Source organism: Varroa destructor, unplaced genomic scaffold, assembly GCF_002443255.2.
Source record: "Varroa destructor unplaced genomic scaffold, Vdes_3.0 BEIS01000004.1, whole genome shotgun sequence".
Classification (NCBI taxonomy): Eukaryota; Metazoa; Arthropoda; class Arachnida; order Mesostigmata; family Varroidae; genus Varroa; species Varroa destructor.
In genome coordinates this window covers 36,052,153-36,074,936 of record NW_019211457.1, presented here as the reverse complement: position 1 = coordinate 36,074,936, position 22,784 = coordinate 36,052,153, and the positions used below count along the sequence as shown (strand labels likewise).

General features: G+C 41.6%; 1 protein-coding gene and 2 long non-coding RNA genes across 7 annotated transcripts in view; 1 reads left to right on the top strand and 2 right to left on the bottom strand.

Moving 5' to 3' along the window:
- Ptp69D (Protein tyrosine phosphatase 69D) overlaps positions 1–22,784 on the bottom strand; it is a 577,123-nt gene that overhangs the window by 269,876 nt on the left and 284,463 nt on the right. The gene's annotated exons all lie outside the window — the stretch shown is intronic.
- The window catches only part of LOC111250185 (uncharacterized), a 39,189-nt gene continuing 19,339 nt past the window's right edge, over positions 2,935–22,784 (top strand). Inside the window, exons 1-5 of one of the 3 annotated variants that reach the window (XR_002673212.2) lie at positions 2,935–3,233; positions 7,980–8,087; positions 10,199–10,341; positions 16,957–17,247; positions 17,553–17,667. This is a non-coding gene — a long non-coding RNA (uncharacterized LOC111250185). Of the gene's footprint in view, positions 3,234–7,979; positions 8,088–10,198; positions 10,342–16,956; positions 17,248–17,552; positions 17,668–22,784 lie in introns of those variants that run through there. The other 2 variants (XR_015327062.1, XR_015327063.1) reach the window with 2 other exon arrangements.
- LOC147756136 (uncharacterized) lies at positions 3,239–7,987 on the bottom strand. 2 transcript variants are annotated; one of them, XR_015327055.1, is made up of 2 exons: positions 5,478–7,987; positions 3,239–5,325 (listed from the first exon to the last, which is right to left on the bottom strand). It is a non-coding gene; the product is annotated as an uncharacterized LOC147756136 (long non-coding RNA). The 2 variants fall into 2 exon arrangements; XR_015327056.1 differs by having other exon boundaries at positions 3,239–5,225.

The window sequence follows — 22,784 nt, the reverse complement described above, 5'->3', positions numbered from 1 at the left end:
TAATTAGAAGCAAAGAAGTAAAATTCGCAGCATCCTCGAAACTACTACGACTTGCCGACAAGAAGATACACAGGGCAGTTAGGCAGGAGGCATCATCGCACATGGACCAAAGGATGCAACGCGATCTGCCTTAAAACGTTTAATCGTTCATGGCGTAAACTGTAAGAAAAGAAAACCATAATGATTTAAGTGTGGTAACGCGATCCACGATCATTCCCTTGCATCTGATGACGAAAAAAAACGCTTCTATTATCAAGTCTACGCTGTTTACAAACTATTACACACACCTCTTGGTAGTAGTCGGAACCTTGACAAAACCCGGTAGTGCTTCTATCCTAGGTAAAACTTAAGATAATATAGCGAAACTGGTAAAAGTTCAATGTCTATCTGTCACACGAATATTAACTTGATCATAATTTTATTTGCTAAACTCTACAAAAACACAACAAAATCAAACCATTTATCCCGCAGCGGTTTGTCACGGGTAATAAAAAATGAATCGTATACGGCAATAAATAAAAACAAAATATGTGTTTGGTAGAATTGGAAAGGAATCGTGCATTATTATAAACTGTTTTCGCCTAGGCAAACGACTGTTTCGAAGCTCTACTGTCCACAGATAGCAAGATTACAGTAAGTTATTATGTAAGCAAACAGGAGAGACCATAACAATCCCAATAGCCCAGAACTCGCTCAACGGTATTAATTTCCTTTCAATGAACGATTGCAAGCATCACGTGTCACAGTTTTCGGCTCGGGAGCCATAGAGGACAAGTGGTATAGACGGTCGATCCGAGCAAATTTAGTTCAACGAAGTTACTTGGAAAATGTCAACTCTTTTGTCACAACCGCAGCGTAGCAGTTGATAACCAACTAGATTTAACGTGGACGTATTGTGTCCTGCAAGCACGAGACGGGTACCTTTCCACTGAGCTCGGTAGGCAACGATAAACATTGCCGTTTTCATCTCCGATTGTGGAATACCGGAGCTTGCCATATCCGTGACAGACGCGCTTCCAAACTCAGTCAGATACTCTTTACGGTGTCTGAGTTTGTCCGATGAGGTTCGAAGGGGTTTCTGACTGCAGGCATCGCTGTTATGCTACGAGGTACGCACCTCCCTATCTACGTACATCTCTCTCCTTCGCTCTCTCTATTTGTATTTTCGAAGTGAGTCGTTCCGATATGAAAGCAGCTGGGTTAAACAATTTAACCCTCTAACTAATAAACTCTACTCCAGAGTAGGGTATTTACATTGGCAAGCGTCTTTTCTCAGTAAAACAGGGATAACAATTAGTACCCATCACGTTGATTAAACTGTCAGCTCGTACGTGTAACGCCTTAGATATTTCATCGCATTCATCAGCTATACCCTTTTTTATTGTTCTTCCTCAGAATCTAAATCAAATATACAGTCATACATACATACACAGAAAGGACAATCTATCCTTGTGGTTGAGCCTGCGAAAGATTTTCCCATTTGAATGAGTGTATGTCCCTTCTCTATTCGTGAATGAGTGAATCAAATCTTTGCACGTTAATCTTACATCCGACCTCTTCAGCATCGTTTACTACCCCTCACAATGATAACATGTTTTGTTAATATTTAATAATAATAATAATAATAAAAATATTAACATATTTTTTATCCAAAAATGTTGGAATCCTGCCTAAATAACTGACAGATTATATTAGCAGAACATTAAGTTTTCCTAACGTCATTAAGAAATGTGTCGAGTATACAAGAGATTGGCGAGCATATTCCAACACTTTCTAATAGTAAGCGTCATACGATTGGGTCTGATATCCAGCAATGATATCGTCATAGTTACCCGCTATTAGATCCGCAAATTCTGATACATTAGAGCCAAGTAGCTTCACCAACTTCCAGATAACGTAATCAGTAAAAAAAAATGGTAACAAAGGTGTTATTGATATCTGAGCTGTCATAACCCAGTGCCCAGGGTGACCGTGGGCTTCAGTAAACGAAGATCTGACCATTAAGCTAATTATTTCTTATTACAAACCGTTTCGCTCGGACGGATCTTACTTTAAGTGACAATGATAATAACGTTTCTTCTGAAACCCATTAACTAAACTCATACCGTATGCAATAATGGCTAGTTGCTACAACAGCCATATGCTACCAGCTGCTTTTCGTCATGAATATGTAATGCGCTTGAACGTTTTGTCGAAACTCTGTACAGGTTGCCGGGCGCCTTGTCCACGTAAAGCTGCTGGTTCTGCTAGCAACGACGTTACGCGCTAGACGTTGTCGGAACCGACAAACCTAATTAATTGCTGATTATTGACTCCAACATTGAACACGCTAACCCTATCGATGCCTTCCTCACGCTACGTAAATACCCTTGGAAACAGCAAGGTCGATTATTAATAACGTAAAAACTCACCGTACCAAAAAGATCGTGTGTACCCCACTTATATTACGCTTAATTGATTGCGACCTCTGTGAATACGGACACGACGAGGATGATGATGGATGCACCGCCTTAGAGCGTCTCGTCTACAAAAGGTGCACACTGAAGCACAACAGCAGTGTGTCTAAAATATATTACAGATGGTTCCGGCTGCCATAGCCGCCGTGATAAAGTACTGGAAAAGTCTTGTTTGTTAAACTTAGGGATATCTTAGGGGAAGTGGTATCAGTCTAAATACTTCCCGTTTCAAATTATGCTAAGCTATCTACTTATATAAACTGCTATTAATTAGATAAGACTGTTCATCGGTGGAATCATAGCGAAACTTTATATGCAACCGTTTTGCTTATAGAGTTTCGTTATGAAGAAACCGTAAGATTTATTTAATTATAAATGTCTTAAAAACTTCTCTATGCATAAATCTTTGCTATCTATAGTAGCTACGCCCCTCGAACCTAATGCTAGGGCTAATTTACGACCGTACAGTATGGCCAGTATTGTCCAACGATAGTCTCGCTACATTGAATCACGAGTTACCGGTTCAAGTAACATTTCGATTGTCTATTGCATGTGTGTCTGTTATGCTAAAGCTATGTTATGTATGAAATCTTATTCAAGATTTCATACAAATTTCTATTACTCAAAAATGAAGCCCTGTCGGCTTTTTTCAATAGGCCGTTATCGAAGCCCTCTAGATAGAAACCCTTCAAAAACGATGTGTCGAGTGTAACAGAGTGTACATATTACAAAATCAGGACCAATAAGCATCCATAGGATGCATAGAATGAAAACGAGGTAAGTCTAGAAGAAAGTGACCGTAAGGTCATCTCTAATATTTATTTGTACCTTTATGCATTGTTGTGTATGTCTGTTTTATTACAATTGCAATCGCAATTACATTGATATTCTATATTGAATAACCTATGTGCTGTAGAAAGTGCCTTCTTTTAAAATTAACTAACGACCGTGCCGTATAGCAATTGGGTTGGAAGCCATAGAAAGTTTGGCATTGTTATGTTGCCGTTTCCTTCTATTGAAGGATAACCAGTGCGATACAACTTTTCCTGCTCCTTTTTAGAACAAGTACTTAAACATTCTGGTATTATTATTAAAACGGCAAATAAAAAAGTATATAGATAAGCTTGCCGAGCTACTTGACAGGTCGGAGGACTTGAGAAACTTCCCCTAGAAAATTCTCGACAGCCATCTGTTTGTGATTTACATTACCATGCCTAACCTCGTTATCGATAACTTAAGGGGGGGACGCGAGCTTATACCACTTTAGCTAACGCTCTCTGCAAGGCATAAAACCACACGGACTTCAATTTAGAGAACACGGAAGCTTAAGACATTGCTCGATTCTGCTTTTCTTGGTCTAAGGCGTGATTGAAGCGTGAAGATAAGGCCGCGCGTTGTCATCAAGTATTCACCCTATCCACTGTCCATTGTCGCTCTATTCACTAATAGGTTTCAGTTCGAACTCAAGGTATCTGGCAGCCTCGTCGATTTTTACCTCCCGACAATGTCATGCAATGGTAAATGTCCGTGCTATCCATCGCGAACACAAGCGTTAGATTAGCCCAGATTCTGCGACCGAGATGACTTTCTTCGTCGTTCGTCGCTACTCTTTCGTGTGAATCCTCTTTGGGGGTGTGCTTTCATGGCGACCGTATGCTCAGAAAAGGTTTTGAATTGGTAGTAGTTGTTCAAGCTGTCTCTAGACAATATCGCACGTGTTTACGCATGTCCTGGTTTCTCTTCGCGAAGAATCCGTTTTTTGCCTCTCTTCATATACCGTGATTCATTTCAGTTTCGTTATATGTACTCTGAGAAATAATACCGTATTGAGCCGATTGGAGTGCACTGTCTATTTTGAGCAAAAGCATAAGCGATCATAACCAGTCGTTCTATCGTGTCAGGTTCAGAAATTTAGTTACTTTTCCTCGAACAACTTGTAATAAAAACTCACTTTCGTAGTGTTTTCGATCGATATCACCAGCACCTTCAGTTCCGAGAAAGAAAAGTTAAGCATTGAAAGTTCAGTTTTAACACAGCGATGTCTTGAACCCCAAATCTATTATTTCCCTATAACATTTAATCACCTTTGAATCGTACAGAGCCCAAAGATTTGATGTAAATATTCACTAGATATCGTATTTGTACTATGTTTCGTAACTTGTAACTATAAGTTAAAACTTTTCAACAGTAACTAACTAGGCTAACAAATTGGCGTTATACCTGTTACACTGGGGACGTCAGTTACGTGAGCTATACAAATATTATTTGGTCTTCAATATTTACCTTACAATTGTTCTTCTTTAATGACACTTCATATGAGTCAACTAATTCGCTTCTCGCGACGATTGATTTTGGGACCTCCGGCACGATGATGGAACACTTTTCGGGGGTAGGGATGCTGGGCAAATAAGTACCAGGGTTTGCCTCTTGGCAGCATTTTTCAAGAAATTTTAAATTCTTCTACTAACCCAAAATTGTGATCTATTGCAATGGATATCAAGTTTCTGTTGTGATTTTACTGACTGCCACGGCTAATGCGTGGATTTATCTGCTCTAATTTACTACGCAATGGAGCAAATAATATAGATAAGAAAGGAGATAGCACGTAAAGGATACTACACAGCTCTTTCAGTCGACGCCGACCGCTGCAGCTCTCAGATAAATCAGACTGCAGGGCCCTACTCGGTTCCTCCTTCTAATTCCCTTTTTGATCGCTCGTTTCCTAGAGAGTCTGGATGGGCATCGAGGGCGGCGGTGCAATCATCAAGTCTGAAAGAAAACAAACACGAGATTGCTGGCTCGATCTCACTGCGGCTGCTTTTCGTTGTACGGTCTCGGCGCCCCTGCATCGTCAGTCGCAGTGATACAGCTTCATATACAACAAAGAAGCAAAACAAAGATTTGCCTAGGGAGATCACTATGTGATGGCATACTTGGACTAAGCGGCAGGTCACGGTTACGTTGAGGGGTGGAAGTAAAATGGGAGAAAAGCAGGAAAAGGGAAAAGTAAAACGAGCTCACCTGTCGTCATAAAGGCCGCGATAAAGTCGGCGCCGCAAGACCAGAGAATGAAAGACGAGTACCGCGCACCCGAAACGGTTCGCTAAAGGGAAGCTAACAACGCGCTTAGTCTCGAAGCGGGGTTTTAGAGTCTTGACGGGGCCAAAGGGTGGAGGGCGCCTCCATTCGATACGATGACTTCCTGGCAACAAGATAGGAGTGAGGGCGTGCGAAGCAAGAGAGACAGAGAAAAAGCTGAAGGAAAAGGCAGGACTAGAAAGAAAGACGAGTAGATTTACTTGGAAGACGTGTGTGGCGTGATGCATGAGTGGATGTGTCTGCTTGGCCGTGTGGGTTGGCTGAGAAGTAAATAATCCTTGAACTCCCTTTGCCTCTCGTTTAGCACATGGGCTTATGGGTTCTCCCTTAGTTCGCCCCGTTATAAAGGCGATCCTGCAACTAGAATGATAAAATCGCAGCGGTATGTTGCTAGCGTAGACGAACGGAGGTGTTGGACCAAACCGATGGAGGGGTAAATGAAGAAAAAGGTTGCCGATAGTAGCGGCTCTTTCAGGTGGAAGGGTCGCGGCGTCGGCGGTGGTAGCATCAAAGCGACAGCTCTGTCGGTTTGCCTGTAGACCCGGTGTACGGACGGTCGCCTCAGTTGGTTGTTGGGTGGGTGCTGGTCGGATAATTTGACTTACAAATAAGCACCGTCTCTGAGCCGAAAATGGGCCCTGCTGTTACCCCCGAGAGGAACTTCACTCTCATGTCGTATAGAAGTACCGTGTTTGCCGTATGGCAAGCCAACGATGCCCCCTGTGAGAGCGCCTTGGAAAGGTCTTCTGTGCAATGTCGTCCGACTTGACAATAGAGCTGGAGAAAGCGAGGGTGGCTAACAGGCACAGCCAGCTACAGAGGGTGAAACCAGGAGAACGTCCCTCGTGCCTTTCGAGGATGCTACGGAAACATCTTTGTTGCCTTAGCCGCTACCTAGGTCTTCACCTTCCACGATGATGTTGAACACACAATTTGCTGCATTCACCAGGCGAACGTTTACCAACCGTAGTCGAAAATATTTTCCGCAGCAAAATGTGTATAGCCCGCGCGGAAATACACAGACGGGTTTTCGAGCCCTCGAAATGCGTCTCAGTCAGCTTTTCTCAAAAGGCAAACTTGACATGGCCAACACTTAACAGGGTTCATTAATAACCGTGCAATTAGAACAGTCTGTTCGCTGGCGGCAGCCACTATTAGAATCGCGGATGCCGTAAAGCGTTATCGAAATAAGCTTTGAACCATTTCAGTAAAGGAAGCGGGCAAATATCATATTGAATCATCCTTGACATTAGTCGGCATAGCAAAGTTGAGCCCGTTATACTTTGCAATAACTTGCGCGTAATTTTTCTACACTGGTAAAGGAGCTCCAAAAGCAGTATCGCGTTGTATAATTAGTAACACGTCTAACAATAACTGCATAACAACATTACGCTGTTTCTAAATTATAGAAATCAGCATACGGCTTTGTTAACATGACCTGTTCAGTGCCCGCCATTACTATAATACTAAGCGGAATATTAACTCCGTGGTCACCTCTGCCTCCCACATTTATTTGCGTTTTTCATTTATTTAAACGTCAAGAGTGATAGTCCATTCATCAGGATGTCCTACATTCAGACATTTTAGCCTTTTGCGAACACGCTAAATTTCAGGCTTCCAAATACACTAATAACATTCCGGTTTAGCTCGTTGTGTAGTAAGCAGGTCGTTGTTTATGTATGTTGACGTTGAAGACTGCAGTTTAACTGTAGATCTATGAAACACTGTGACTTCAGCTGTTCGAAGAACTATAGACAACATCTTTGGATACATCGTCGGAATTTGTCATTTTCGGATATCTGTTGTTATATTCGCTCGAACACTGAAAGGCAGTTTCACTGGTTACTTCCATTTTGGATTGGATGCATTTTCAATGGGACGTACTGAGATCAGCCTGAAGCTGCAATCGCTGATGCAGGCATAATTGATCGGGCTTTTTACAAGCAAAATTTTATGTTTTTACATTGAACATAGTGCGATTAAAATGGGTGCAGAAATATTAGCAAACAAAGTTAAGAAAGGCTTGCATACTTTTCTCATACATCGCACTTGACAAAACAAAGGCTAGACATCTTCGTGACGAGAGAACGGTTTTAGCTTTCGGTAGTTCTACCAAAATAACATACGTAATACCTTGTCGAGGTCCCCTGAGAAGATTTGGCCAGCGTACCTTTAACTCGACAAGGTTCCTACTGAATTGTACGACAATTTAGGTGGATGGGTGGGCTACAGCAAGCCACCGTAATATAGAACAAGAAGCGATCGATATGCGTTTTGAGATAAAGGAGAGCATAGCAAAAAGCGCCTAAGCTACAATACTAAAACCGTAACTAACTTCCCACAAAAACGCAGGCAATCAGCAACGTCCTAATCAGTTCTTTCAGCTTGTTTTTATCTTTGTTTGCGTCTCCTTGTTATTTCCAGTTTCTGCTTACATTGATGATGAAGCTGCTCCTAACGAAATCTCTGATCAGCACCAGCACACCTGTGATAGTCCATGCGCCTGTCCCAAAGACCGCGTCATCACTTGCAGTAACTCGAATTTTGATATTAAGTTTTAGAGAGAAGAGGAAGCGTGTAGGTCGTATTTGTAAAAAGTGATCTCTTTGGATGACAAATTTGTTCTGTTAGCCAGAGGCGTTCTGCGTGTATTCAATGCAATAACAGTAGGAGGTGAATTCCGGCAGGCGACTACAAATATGGATGTCAAAGCCATAGTGTACGTAAGACTTATCGATGTCATGCGTTCTCATGGAAATCAATCTAACGTCAAGGATCTCTGTGATCAGATCAATGACCTTGTCTCTGGACTCAGGAACAGGGCTATTTAGTCGAGTATCTGTTTTATCGTAAGCTCTCAAAACCGCTTCTTACGGAACCATGTCAACATAGTAACGCTTAGAAAGATTTGTTTGTTAGGTAGTGAGTTTTTATGCGGGACCGTTCGTGGAAGTGGGAAGAAGTACAACAGCATTTATCTCAATAACCATAAACAAAATAGCTGTTGTAATTGAACGCTGAGCTAATAAATTCCTCTGTCACCCAGTTTCGTTTATCAGTAACTTGCTTTCATACTTTTCATGTCTAAAAAAATGTTCGCCGGTTTCATCTCAGTTGTCTATTAGAAGTCTACGCTACAAGCCATCGATGTCACCCGCACTTAAGACGCTCACTTAACCACCAGATAACGTTTGCCATAACCGTGCCGTTTGGTCCCCGAATCTGACATCAGCGTCCATTTTTCGCGAGCCACTGCAGTGATCCGGCATCTTCAAGTAATTTCAGTGAACAACTATGGATATAAACATGCGATCGGTCGCCCGTTAAGATAATTTGTAATCTTCCACAGTTGTTGGCTTAAATGTTACTAGCTCTTGCCTAATATTGGTATTTTTTTAATGTTTACTCGATAATCCACAATCATTTACAAGTCCCGCGGAACGTGTATTGCCTGGTTGTGTTACACCTTTCCCACGATCAAGTAGAACCCGTATTTATATGTGGAGGTACCCACTTTCCTATCATTGACTGGTAATCGACAACAGTCAGCGGCAACTCTTCTAGAGAAGCCATGTCTACTAATTCGTGCATAGCTAATAATTTCTTTTTTATTGCTCAGAACACACCTCGGCCAGTCAGGGTTGATTCTGAAAGTCTGAACAGTAGAGGCGTGACAATCCTTGCCCCTGGGTTAGTTTCAGTCTCCTGAGAATCTATTCGTAATTGATATATCTACTCCCTCGGACCACTATTACCGTTTACTTTGAAATAATTGCCGGTCTAATTAAGTCTTGTAATAGGCAAATAAGACTTAAAATTCTATAAATATGCTTACCAATGGATAAACGCTAATGGGCCTCTAGTTAATTGAAGTTGTATCTTTGCCTTTTATACTATGATATCAGTGGTTCGACCATGTTATGGGTTACTTGCAGTAGCTGATCTTACTTTTTGCAATTACTTGTATAAACAGGATTCAACAGGACACTGATATTTTAAAGAAGATGGTTGACTGTGGTCCTCTACCTCATATTAAGTCCAAATCGCGTAAAGCTTCTTATCGATTTCGCATTTTCGTGGAATCGTCGTTTTATGTTTACAACTTGAAAGAGTTCCTTCGCTGCGCGAATTAAGGAATAAAAGGGCTAACGATAGTGGCAGCTCTGAAGTGAGATGGCAGTTCTCTAATCTCTGTGATGACTTAGTTAACCCTCAAGTACCTAGAGATTTTTCTGGGTTTGCTTTTGTTTCCCATGGAGCCCCTAAGAGCGAGAGCATTTCATTCGCGAAAAACTCTAGAATGCCCATCACTAGCTATTATGTTCTCACTGTGCTTATCAACCGCAAGCTTAAGAAAATCCTAGCCAATAATTGTTCCACCCCTAATGGAGTCCCCCCGTTTTTTAAATGCTCTTTTGCCGAGCTTCTCTGCATGGTACTCATTTGGTCCTACAAGAAATAAAATTTGATCTCTTTTGAGTTTCACGAGTTGTGCCAGTTTACGCGAAAGCTTGTAAATCTTCACACCATGGATAATTACCGCCCATCAAGAATTCATGCACCTCGAACCTATCTTCAGGTCCTTGTTCCGGCCCCCTTCTATTTGGTATATTTTATTTTTGACGTAAAGGACGTTCTTTCAGGCGAGGTGCGGCATAAGCTTTATATCAATTACTTGAAGCTACACAGACCCTCTGTAAGTGATGACGATCGGCCATTGCATCAGCGGATTGCGAGTGCTACGTACGAGTATGAGATGTAACGCCAATTACATGATCATCCGAAGGTACTATATACGACTTCATGCTTTCACAAACAGATGCGCATCTACACTTTAAGTGATGCAACTACTTCTGTAGTGATTTCGGTAGAATATCTGAAAGTTAGAGTAGAGAGTTCAGGAGGTTGACTTCGAATCCTCACTTTTTGCACTGATATTTACAAAAGTGTGTTTGTCTTCAAATATTTGTATTATTTTATCTTTATATTCACACACAACAGAGTGCAAGAGCTTACTTTGATAATGCTGTTCTGTAGTATATTGGCTCGATTTCCGTTTTCGTGAAAAGTACCACGTTTCTGTTAATATCAAGATGGAAAGATCAATTGTCTAGATGACATGGTACTTACTCTTGGACTGCTTTTCGATCGCATAGCGTGCCCTGTCTTCAAAAAAAAAAAACGATTTAGACTGTTACTTAGTTTCTAAACACCCTGTGACGAAGGTTTCAAGCCAATTTTGATTTACTTAGCTTTGTCAAGTCGAGCGCATCAGTCAGAATCAATTGGGTCCGCGGCAGACATGCCATAGGATGAATAGTCTTATTTATCTTCATGTAACAGCTGTTCTGTCCTGGTGGTCGTAGGCTTGTGCATCCCGTAGCAGAGGCATCAGTATTGGCAAAGGCTCAGATGGTTGTTATCATTTACTTAGAATGTCTTAAACCGTGGAGTCACACGTTCCTTCAGTTATTGGTTAAAGGAGCATATATTAGTATTTCGTATGCTTGACATACGTAGATTTTTTGTAATTGAATATATGTCTAGATATGTGTGAGATATAATTACTACAAATCAGCTTAGCGTTCATTGATTAGATACTGGTGCTATGATAAAAACTAGCAGTGGCCCTATGGCGTATCAACGAAAATTCTTGAATGGCGATTTTATTTTGTATCGCTAGACCCCTGCATTATACTGAATAAAATCGTTATAAAAATAGGTAGTAACTCTTATGAAATAACGTACGTTTTTATAGATATGTGTTTTTTAACATCTATGTTTAGGGATTAAGCTGACAGTCGGCTTCGATAAACCCTTCTAGCCGCCTCAACATCATTGGCAATATCGCTAGTTGTTTTTAGTTTATGTTACAAAACACGAAGTTATCGCTTACTCTATAACGGACGGAAAACTGCCCGAGCACTATCCAAGAACAGCTTTTCGAAACATTTGAATTTAGAGACCAACGGTCTGTTTAGCTAATTATTGATAATAATCACAAACTTTTCCAATCATCTGTCATGCGAAGTGGAATTGGGAAGTGGCAGCTGCAAAACAAGTCAATGCCATTCTTCAGTGACCTACAGTGTCACTGTTTCTGACCTCCAGAAGCGCAAATGTGTACGTATGGTAGCAGCAATGGCGAGCTTATGCCGATAATGTGCCTCCCTGATCCCCAAAGAAGAAGGGGGGAGGGAGATTAAGGCAAACTGGATGAACGAAAGGCAACGTTATTCTAAGTCTAAAGGAAATATTACGCACACTGCAAATCTCGCAGCCGTAGAGAATAGCGCCTGTTTGGCCAGCGGTGCTGCCCCATTCCCGGCTTCTTCCATGAGGGGAGCTTCAGTTCACCGACTCTAGGCAGGCGACGAAGGCCAGGTGTGAAGCCTTACGTTGAACCCGACGAACAACGGGCCTCGAGCAGTTGAAACGGGATTCTCAAAAAGCCACGTCCAAAATTAATGCGATTTATGATTTAACAGCAACAGTGATCGTGGTGTCCGAGGCTTGGCCTCGCTTTCTTTCCCTCTTTCTACCTGTTTCGCCTCCTTCCACCAGCCTTCTCTCTGCGGAAGTAAAAACCCAAGAAAATAATGGGCCGTAGTAGTGTTTTTCAAAGGAATTACTCTCCGCCAGATACCCTGACTCTGCTTAGATAGCCTTCGCGCGTTAGTTTCCAAGCTACGCTACTGCCATTATTACATCTGGTGCTCATTGGCTTTCTTGCGCAATCTCGGAATCGTTCGATCCGTTGTTCTGTCGCTTCAACGACTTCCTTGTGGCGAAACCAGGAAGAAGTTAGCAATATCAGTCCCAACTGAAATATTTAAATTTACTGTTCTCTTCGAGAAGGAACATGTTTCTAGGCTTGTGGTGCTAATATAGCAGACTAGTGGATACAATGAAGACTCACTGCATAGAAACTCCTAAATGTGTGATAAATAATAGTGCGCATCGCATAGTAAAATTAGATATTCACTTCACGTTCAGGAGCTATTTGCTAAATATTGCGGTGTCGTAAACTTAGGCGGACGATGGGCCTTGGGGCGGACGATGGGGCAAGTTAAAGTGAGCCTGTTCTTAAGCCGCCTTAAAAGAAAATTATCTTATTCAACGTAATAACAATAAGCGTGCACTTTCATTATAGATAGATAGTGTATACTAAGGAGCAGTTCAACGGGGGCACTATGGCTCCAGGATCCCACAACGCTAAATTCGTGGTGCGGTTCGACACGATCTATTTTCACGAAACTGTTAAATAAGCTGAAAGTGAACTGAAGTTCGATAAAAAATAGGTATAGGTAAGAGTTTTTCACTAGCGAATGCGTTGTATTTCCATGTGCCCCGCCTTAACATACATCGAGGTTAGCCAGCTACTTCCACAGATCAAGCCACATTGTATGACGCTTTAGTCGGCCGAAATCCAGTTGGGCCTATGCTGACCTTAGTCAGCTCTAAGACCGGCTTGGCCGATCGAACTCTAGTTGTAAGAAGCACATAGAGTTACAGAATCTATACATTTATACTATAAAAAGCATAGCCATTCTAAAACGAACGTTTAATTTGCGATTTGTGTCCATGGCATTGAGTTAGCGCGGTGTCGAACTATGGTATATCCTATTGTTCTACACGTGTCTATATAAAACGTTTTTATTAGTAGCAGGTTAATTAAGAACACTTCGAGACAGACCATTTCAAAGTTAGGAATATAGAAGCCAACGTTAAAGTTCAGAAAAGTGACAAGATGTATATACTATGTGACGTAGCTGCTCTGTAGTGTACGAGGTTCCGAGGAGTGTGCCTCTGCTGCTGATAGTCCTTTGGCCCGAGCCGCCGATTTCTATGAACTAGAACTAAAAAAGACCAAGTGCGATATGAAGCTGATATGACCGATTGACAGTGCAAAGCATCTCTTGCGTCACAGATACAGGCACGATCCAACGCTAGCCAAAGCACCGGCGTAAGCACGTCACACTTGGGCTGGGCTGGGCCGGCTACTGCATAAAAGGCTGGTGTCATCGCTGGTGCACAGGTGGTACATAGCGAGGGACCACTAGAGAAAATGCTTACTCAAAATCAACAATTACATTACACCGATAATGTAGGGTAAGAACTCTGATGAACAGCTAGCGTACGTATGACACAGTCTTCTTAAATACCTAATTTAATTTACCCAAGTCCACGATTGTACGTTTTGCTTCTTTCATAAATAAGCGCTTTGCAATCTGAAATTACCATTTCAGAATCATACTCTGAATTAGGCGATTAATGATAATAAGAAAAATGTTCTTATTTTTAAATTTGGAACAACATAACAATTGTGAGCATACGATGCTAATATCGTTAGTGTCATAGATTCGATCTGTGCGGAGGAAGAGTAGTGAAATGATCGAGTAAAAGTACGTAACAACACAAGAAAATCGGCAATGGCTGGATGGCTAAACGGGCACGGATGAAAATTTATGTATTCGATGGACCCGTTTAGATGGACAGGTTAGAAGATTGCCATAGAGCTGGTCAAGCTTCTTCAATTTGTTCGATGTGGCTATTATATATGCGGGATTGAACAGCGAGCAGAAGTTTGAATCCGATGCTGATGATCACAGATCTATTTCACAAGAGTGCATTGCATGTGGAATCATCGACATGGCAGAGTATTAGTTTTTCTCTAAATGAGCCATCAACTCATAACCAAAGTGTTAAGCAGAAGGGTATCTCTACATTGTTAGTACAAGTGACGCAGAACGGGCGTTGTAATATCTATTTTGCCTAAGGCTCACATGGTTACTGATGAAGCATGGCAGGCTTTTAATCTGAATAAGATAGGTACATGGTTAATTGAGTGAACTAAAATTCAGGCCAAAAGAGAACTCATAATTGGCGGGGGTGGTATACCCTCCGCTGCCAAGGTAGTGCTGGAGCTCGAAGTGAATGGCATACTACTTGTATCCTTCGCGCATGTTTGCTCTCTTGTGAGCTCGGAATTCTGTTGAGACTGTAACTGTTTGAAAATACTATGAGAATCCTTTAAGTATCATATCTATTCAAAGGCGAGCACTACTACGACTGTTTCTCTTTACGCTCGTCTTCGTCTGTATCACCAATCGGCCTATCAACAATGAGATGAACGGCTGTGCTGCACTCCTACAAGGACACTTGTCTTGGCGCAGTTGACAGCCCGTTTCAGACTGCGAAGGGACTTGACAACGGTGTGCGGGTAAATTGGAGTTATCGCCCTCTCCGGAAAGTTAGGTAGTTACAGGAAAGGTACACTTCTGATTAGCTCGAGCGCACACGTATATCAAAACGGTGACCGTAAACGTATTGTGTAGGTTAGAGCAATGGGTCATAAGAGGCATTCATTCAACATTATAATTCATGATATGCCTAAGGTTAGAAATAATGTTCGCAGGTACGGTAAGTTTTGCGTAAACAAAGTACCACTTGCGGCAAGCTTGTCACAACCAAATATATATATATATATATAGCAGGTCGTAATTTATATCTAGCTAAAGCATGCCACTTTGTTTATTGGCAGATGTATATACTCTGACTAGTTTAATTGAACTGACTTCACATGTACATATATATGCAGTGTTGAGCAAAAACAGGGTACATCTATAAAAACCAAACTCAGAATTCAAACAGATATAGTCTGAAGTTGAGATGAGCCGAGAGTCTTAGCGTTTCTTGAAATTTTTTATATTATTTTTTAAAATTTCTTTCTCGAAAGTTTTTGAAATAACAGGCGATACGCAACTTATTAGAATATAGGGCGAAAATAACAACAGAAACATTCTAATACAATGTCCATAATTGAGCGGTCAAGCAGTACGTCGAAATTTCTTCATGATGCCTCTTGACTGTGTCACATGCGGATTTATACAGATTTAATATTAGCACGTCTGCAGAATAAACTCAATAGATTAACTTGGTGGCCCTCTCATTCTGGACACACCTTGTCCTCGAAGGCCTTGTACGTAACGTATTGGACCGAGTAGTCCGCTATTTAACGGAGTTTGGAAGACAGATGTGCTAGGCTAAATACGAACACATCGTTTGTATCCACAGGCTATTGTATCAATGATCTCAGAGCTTGGAAGGCCCAGTAGCGTCTCATAGCGAAACTATCAAATGCTACTCTAGGACTGTTACACGAAGTTTACGCCTATTGCTTTGAATGTAAACATCAAGAATCTCAGAGAAAGATGAAAGAACACCAGGTTATAGTTTGGGCTTCCTTTTCTGGTACTGGATTCAAAATCCAATAGTTGCCGCCATCCTGGCACTTCTTGTTTAAAAAGTCGATCCTAGTATCGTTGCAATCAATAGTGATGTAACATACATGGTACCAATTAAACATTTCGGGCTAATTTTCTGATGTAACCGCTCAGTCGCATGGTGTAAGTCTTGACCGGAAATTGATCATAAAATAATACTGGAATATGCAAAATGCCGAGTAAGTCCTCAAAAGTGAATTTAGGACAAGATGGAATATTAGTAAGTCAATACTTTATTCAAAAACTCCAAAACATCTAAGTGTAAAGCGTTTCTTAAATCAGATATTTTTCAGGGATATATATATGCATATAGAACTTTACATGTAAATGATCCCTACATACATATATATATGTATGTAAGGTTGCAAGAACGTATGAAAATGAAAGGTAACTGAAGTTTGCATTACGTTATTGTAATTTATGCAACGTTATGAATAAACACAGCATTCGATGTCGTGCTTAGGGAATTTTAGGCATATACTAATGCTGTAGGCCTCATAAAATAATACGACAGCAATTATAAGTACGAGATCAGGAAGACCATTAGCCTTTGTCCCGCGCCTGTTCTGCCGTACAGAAAAAATAGTAAGTCTTTTTTTTAAATCCACTACTGCGTCTCTTTTGTAAATTTTAAAAAACAAACAAATTCCCAGCATAAAATCCTCAATGGCCGTCGAGTAGATCAGAAGAGACGACCAATGGACCCCAATAAACATCGCGCTCTGTGGAAAAAAGCAACTATTCTCTGGAGAAAGTATTGATACATCTTATACGCAACCCCTTATGGGGTCTCGAGCAACTCACAAAGAACCGGCCCAAGCCAGCCACGCCATCAGATTGTCTGGATCGAACAGACAAACGCTTCCTGTTTACAGTTTATACGTATATTACTAGATTAGAGCGTCCCTATTAAAATCATGACACATTTTGCAATCATTTGCGTATTCGCTACCGTAATAGATGTGAATTAGAAACTCTGCAGCGATCAAAAGACTTTTGGTACATTTATCACACGGGATGTTATGCATAGGTTGTAATCGTAAGGTCTCGGTTAGTGTTTTGTGTCCTCTAAAATAAATTTGCCCGTAATATTTCTGTTTTTTTTTGCTCTACAGTAAAAGGAACTATCTGAATGTGCATGTACAGAAGAAGAATCGGAATGTGCTTAGGCTTAAAGGCTAAAGCGCTTACGCTTCTATAAGCGAACTGTAATACCATAGCTCATATGAGAAAATGTCGTCAAGGAACGGGACGAGTCACGGCTCCCTAACCGGAAGAATAACGCTCTTACACGGATGGAAAGTAACTGGTTTAAGGACGGGGTAATAGACACCAGCATGATGACTGATCCAAGAGGACGTTACGGACTGAACCAAAGACAGATTTTACAGAAATTATACATATCGGTAAGTTATACTCGTACTATAGTATCATAGATAACAAACTTGAGAAATAAAACCCCTGACTGCATACGCTCAATACCTTAAGTTCGTATCAATAATAATCATTAGCGACCCCCCAGTGCCGCGTCGCAGATATGAGCGTAAAGAACTACAACGCCAGAACACAAGGCCTCTCAAGTAAATGGCCACACATGACTTACCTACAATCAACAATAGAAATAGAGTCAGTTTTTATGGATGTACCTAAGCTAACCTAACTATCTGCAAAATTTAATCTCTTGCAATAATCGAAAATACTGGACGACAAGGTTAACTTCATTAAACATTATTGTGTGAGATCATGAAGAGCGAAACAACCAGAAAGAGACCCCCACTGAGGAAATCGCAGTCAATATACCTGGGAGACGAACTTACAACAAACAAGGCTATCGAAGAAACTTTGGATCCCGGCCGTGGCCGAGTTTAGTCGGTGCAAAGCAATAACGACGAGGGAGGTTATCAGGAACGAAAAAAGTCCTGGAGAGGCCTACTTGGCGAGGTAGAACAACATCTATGGGAACGCCCCTAGAAAATTGTAAGGGGCAAAGTGAAAGGCAAACGCAGAAAACCTGTGCAAAAAAAAGAGACGAAATTCGAGAAAAAATTTTCGATTTACTCTGAATTCAACGAATCAAAGTGTAAGTCACTTGAGCACCAAGAGGATATACCGGAATTTGTAACATATTAGGTTAGGAAAGGTGGAGAAGGGATTAGGCCATGTTGCGCATTAGGGTAGGATAGCATCCCGCTGGCCACAACGAAAGTATGGAGTCCTCGAATGTAGTTACCAGAATTTTCTTGAAGGACCGCACGAAGAAAGAGAATTTTCTCTAATATATGGAAACAGAACAAATAGTACTAATTCTAAACGGAAATGAAGCTTGGAGGCCTATTCATCTTCTAGGCATTCTCTTAGATCTTAGATCAGCGACTTTGCAGTAAGAATACGAACTGTTATCGGACGCTTAATGCAGACTTGGAAACTACTTAATACTTAAGGGTATTCATCGGCTGATATTAGAGGCGCAGAAGGAAAGGGGGGGGGGAGGGGTAGGTCTACAATCATGAAAAGTAACCTGATTCTAGAGGTCCTTCTTTACCTCATAGACACCTTCAACAGTCTTCTATGAAATATCGCCTTACACAGATTGAAAGACGATAATGCTTCCCCATATTTGACGTTCCTGGTGTTAAACTACCCTAAAAACAAGAAGTGCCGCTGTGATGACACAGCCTTTCAAAAGACAATTGGTATTCCCACAGGTCCATCTTTGAGGCACTGCCCTTCAACTTTGTTTATGGAGAACTCTTGAGACTCATAGACTTTCCGGTTGGCTCTGAGTTTATAGCACACGTGGGTTATCACTGGCTTTACTGCAGACAAAAGCGAACGACGTTTAAGATGAAATATTTCATTGGGTGGACGAGAACGATTTGATATTACCGCCTGTAAGAAAAACTATAATACGACTCATTCGGCACGAGGAATACGAAATATAATCAAACACGGTGGCAATCGAGACAGACAAAATATCTAAATGCAACGGCATTTATTGGGACCGGTCCATGTACGGAACTTGTTGAAGATTGGTGCTAGCAAAGCGACAAAAGGCGCCGCTGAGCTAATCAAACAAACATATAATATCTACGGCCCCAGGGAAGGAAGACGCGGGTTGTTGACTGATACTTTTTGGAGGACTCGCGTGTGCATTCAAGGCAACCTCAAAGAAGCACAAGCACAATACCCTCTGGCAGACCTAAAAAGTCCTTGCACTTAAAGTAACACAGGCGGGACTAGTACCATCTCTTGGGATTTCAGAATAGAAGAAAGGAAGCGGTGTTAGTCCTCATCTATTTCCATACCCGGAAAGCTCAGCCCAAGTGACCTAGACCGCTTGAACTTACTGGCGTCTGCCACTTTTCCTGTTAGATCGTATTATTTAATACAGATTCCGTGCCGAGAGAGAGTGGAGTTTAAAAACTCTCGATGCACTAGTCGGTAGTTCTCGAGAGAGAACCGAATTCATCCATCGACATGGTACCTTTCTGGGTCGCAACGAATTATTCTAGCCCGGTGGTGTACATCGAGCATTCCTAAGAAAATATCAAATTGGTCCTTGTTTACCTTTATACACAACTCCAAAAAGCTCTTTCTCGCCTTCACAAATTGTAATTTCAGTGCTTCTGTGTATGGTAAGTCGCTTTAACTCGAGTTCAGGCCCTTTTCTAGAGAAAATAGTATATTTTCTACCGCAACCTACTGCGCCTTCTGCCAAAACCAAAAAGCTATGGAAGGAGTCGATGATTTTTGTGTCGTTTACGGTGATTCTACAACTGGAGGGAGCACTCAAAGATAAGTTCGTAAGTTTATCTTGGCAATAAAAGATGCGCTTCACTTCAACCGGCCATCCGAGATGTATGAGGATCCTGAACAGCAACCAACTCGTCAATTCGCCAAGAAAATGACCTGTGTTCATACGACTACTATTAGCCACTTCAACTTGATGAGATTTATTCAAAAATTAGAAGGCAGTGGAAGGCAGAAAGAAGCACGGCTTCACGTGTCCTTTCAATTGGGCGATGGACGGTGGCTAACACAAACATAATGACAAAATTCTTCTCTACAGGTGGCGAGGGGTGGTGTCTCTGTGCCAACATAAGTCGGAAAAAAAAGATCGCTTCAGAAAATGTGCCTAAACCTAGAATTAAATCAGAGATATACAAGAAGAACTATGACTTGCGTTTGGCCTAGTCTAAATGAGATAACGTTTTCCGTGTTCTGACTTTCGACATTCGACTAGATGAAAGGTTCGGGTAAGCGAGCGCCATATAGAGGCGTGAAGGGCATTTTTGTCTGAACCGAGAAGCAAAGCACAGATTAAAGGAAGCTAGCAAAAACGAGAGGAGGAGGAAGGGGAGGGGGAGGACGAACGGAAAGTGTCGTAATCCCAACCAGCTATAACCAAGAACGTCAACGACGCCGATGCAACGATAATAATGACAACGAAAGTTGATTTAGTACCTACTGCCGCTGCTACACTTGCAAATGTAGTAAGTTCGCAGCGGTTCCGATGATAAGAAAGGTGAGTCTACCCGTGCTTCAGAGACGAACCCACTGAAACGTCGTTGGGCCAAGGAAAAACGAACGAATCCAGTGCTGAAAACAGGCGAACAGAACAGGTCTGTATAAAGAAAAAACCGATCTTGCTAAGCTTGCGGCGGTGCAAGCGGCCCAGTTAAGCTAAAAAGGGTAAAAAAACTGGTAGCGCCTGGCGAGCGCTACCATCAGCCACGCAGACTGGCACTATCCAGTGCTCGCAAGGAAATGAAGAGCTGGCGTCCAGTCATTGCATTGCTGGTTAGTCCTAACGGTTTCCTGTCGAACAATAATGATTTTGATGACATCCGCTACACAACGTGAGCAGTAGGGCAGATCTGAACGAGGTGTCTGGAACAGCACAATAAAGGGATTCGCTAAAAATTCGCTGAAAAACTGTACCGCAAATATAAGCTTGTTTTTTTATACCGTCCCAATAATACAGAGCAAAGTTAATGGCTGCTACCGCCTCTTTATTAGAGCGTCACACAAAATACGGACAACTACGCTTTCAAGAAAAATAGGCCGACGTTTCTCAAAAGCGAGATTTAGGAACTATTGCATTGGCGAGCCTCAGGACAAACGAAACATATAATTTCACTATGCATTGAAGGATATACGGCATCCATTCACTCGACGACCAAATTATTATTTTCGCTTGGGCAGGTTAATTGCTGTGCAATTTTAACAACTGGTTACAAACAATGGAAGTTACCGAAAAGGCCACTTTCTAAGTTTAAGTTTTTGTGAAGATTGTGTATAAGCACTAATGTATGTGTTTTTGGCGTAGCCCCTATCGTCGTGTCTGTACGATCATGTGAATAGGAATATGTTACTAACAACAGTGTTTAGTTATAACAAAAGGTGCACTGATAATACGTTTACCAGTTAAGCGAATGTATATGTAAGACGGTTCAGACTTGAATAGACGTACGTTCCAAGCTTCTATTGTAAATCCGTCCTTTTATCGTTTATTAGGAAAAAAAAAGCAAGTAGAGTAATCGCTACTCCCGCTCGGTCCCTCCAATTGTATTGTCTTTCTTCTGACGGGTTTTTAAAACAATGCTAGACAGCGGTACCAGGGTCTATCAAGGGAAGAAGACAGACGATCGTCAGATGTGCAGGGTTTTACATGACTATTCGTAGCAATTATGATATATTCAGAACCACATAAATAGACTAGGGTCACGCTATAGTCTCGAAACTCGTACTAGGCAATGCGAGCTAATTTTATGGTTGCGTAAAAGATGAACAAGCGTATGACAGTGGTCGTAATAAGGCTACGACGGACATCATTGATTATTTCTACTGCTCGCAAACTTGCGTCAAAATTCACATGGTGATACGACGCCATGCGAAGGCAATTTATTAGTAGAATTCAAGCTGAAGTAGCCAGACTTTTACCGTCTGAATAAGTTAGGTTGAAAGTGAGCTATAAGGAAGCCTCCTTTTCGTGCCTTTGGCTCTTCGCAATGTATGAACAAGTTCTCGAGGCCACCTCCTCGGTATAACAAGGATGCGCATCAGGAACCGCCACTCAAAAGATTAGCTGGGGTAGGTCTTGTTGAACTCATCTAACCGTTTGCCAATGCTGCAATTGGAATTAGCGGTGGACACGTGTTCGTACGTTAGCATATGAACGCAACTATCCACCAACACAATATGGCGACTGGTGCGACGTTTAGGAAGCACGAATTATCAGGGGGTGTTTCACCAACCAAATCGAATGCTCACTAGTCATATTAACCAAAATGATTTTATAGCGGTTTAGAGGTAAACTAGAACCGGAATACTGTCCCTTGTCATCTATACGAACGGTATCCAAAAATATATCTCTCACTACAACAGATAATTAGGAACTCAACAAATTGCTTTGAATCCTTGTATTATCTAAACGGCTTATATATCATCAATTAAGGGAACTGTCGTGTAGTTGATTGATCCACTTTTCAGCAGTGGCTATTAACGTCATGCCTGTTAACCAGTTCTCGCCCGCTTTGGTTGGTGTACCCAAGAAAGGGCGCGGGAAGATCGTATCCACCTTCACAGACAGATGTTATCAGAGGGTGCTTTCAGTAGGGTACTGCTTTCCGACTGAAGGCTAGTATTCGGATCAGTGAACGGTGACCGTTCTCCTCTGTGAACAGAACACGTGCGTAGCTTTTTATCTTCTTCTCGGGTCAGCCATTTAAAGAGGGAGAGAGCGCTTACCAAAGGATACGCTATTACCAACGTCATTCTAGGACTGGTCGACGCGAGAGATTTCGATTTAGCCTTGAATAACTTAAGCATAGACGATAAAAAGGTAAAAAGGAGCTGCTATAACTCGCACTCTTGCCTTTGACGTCGCCGAATTTTATAAACTGCCAAATACGGTAACCTGATGATTATTTCCATATATATA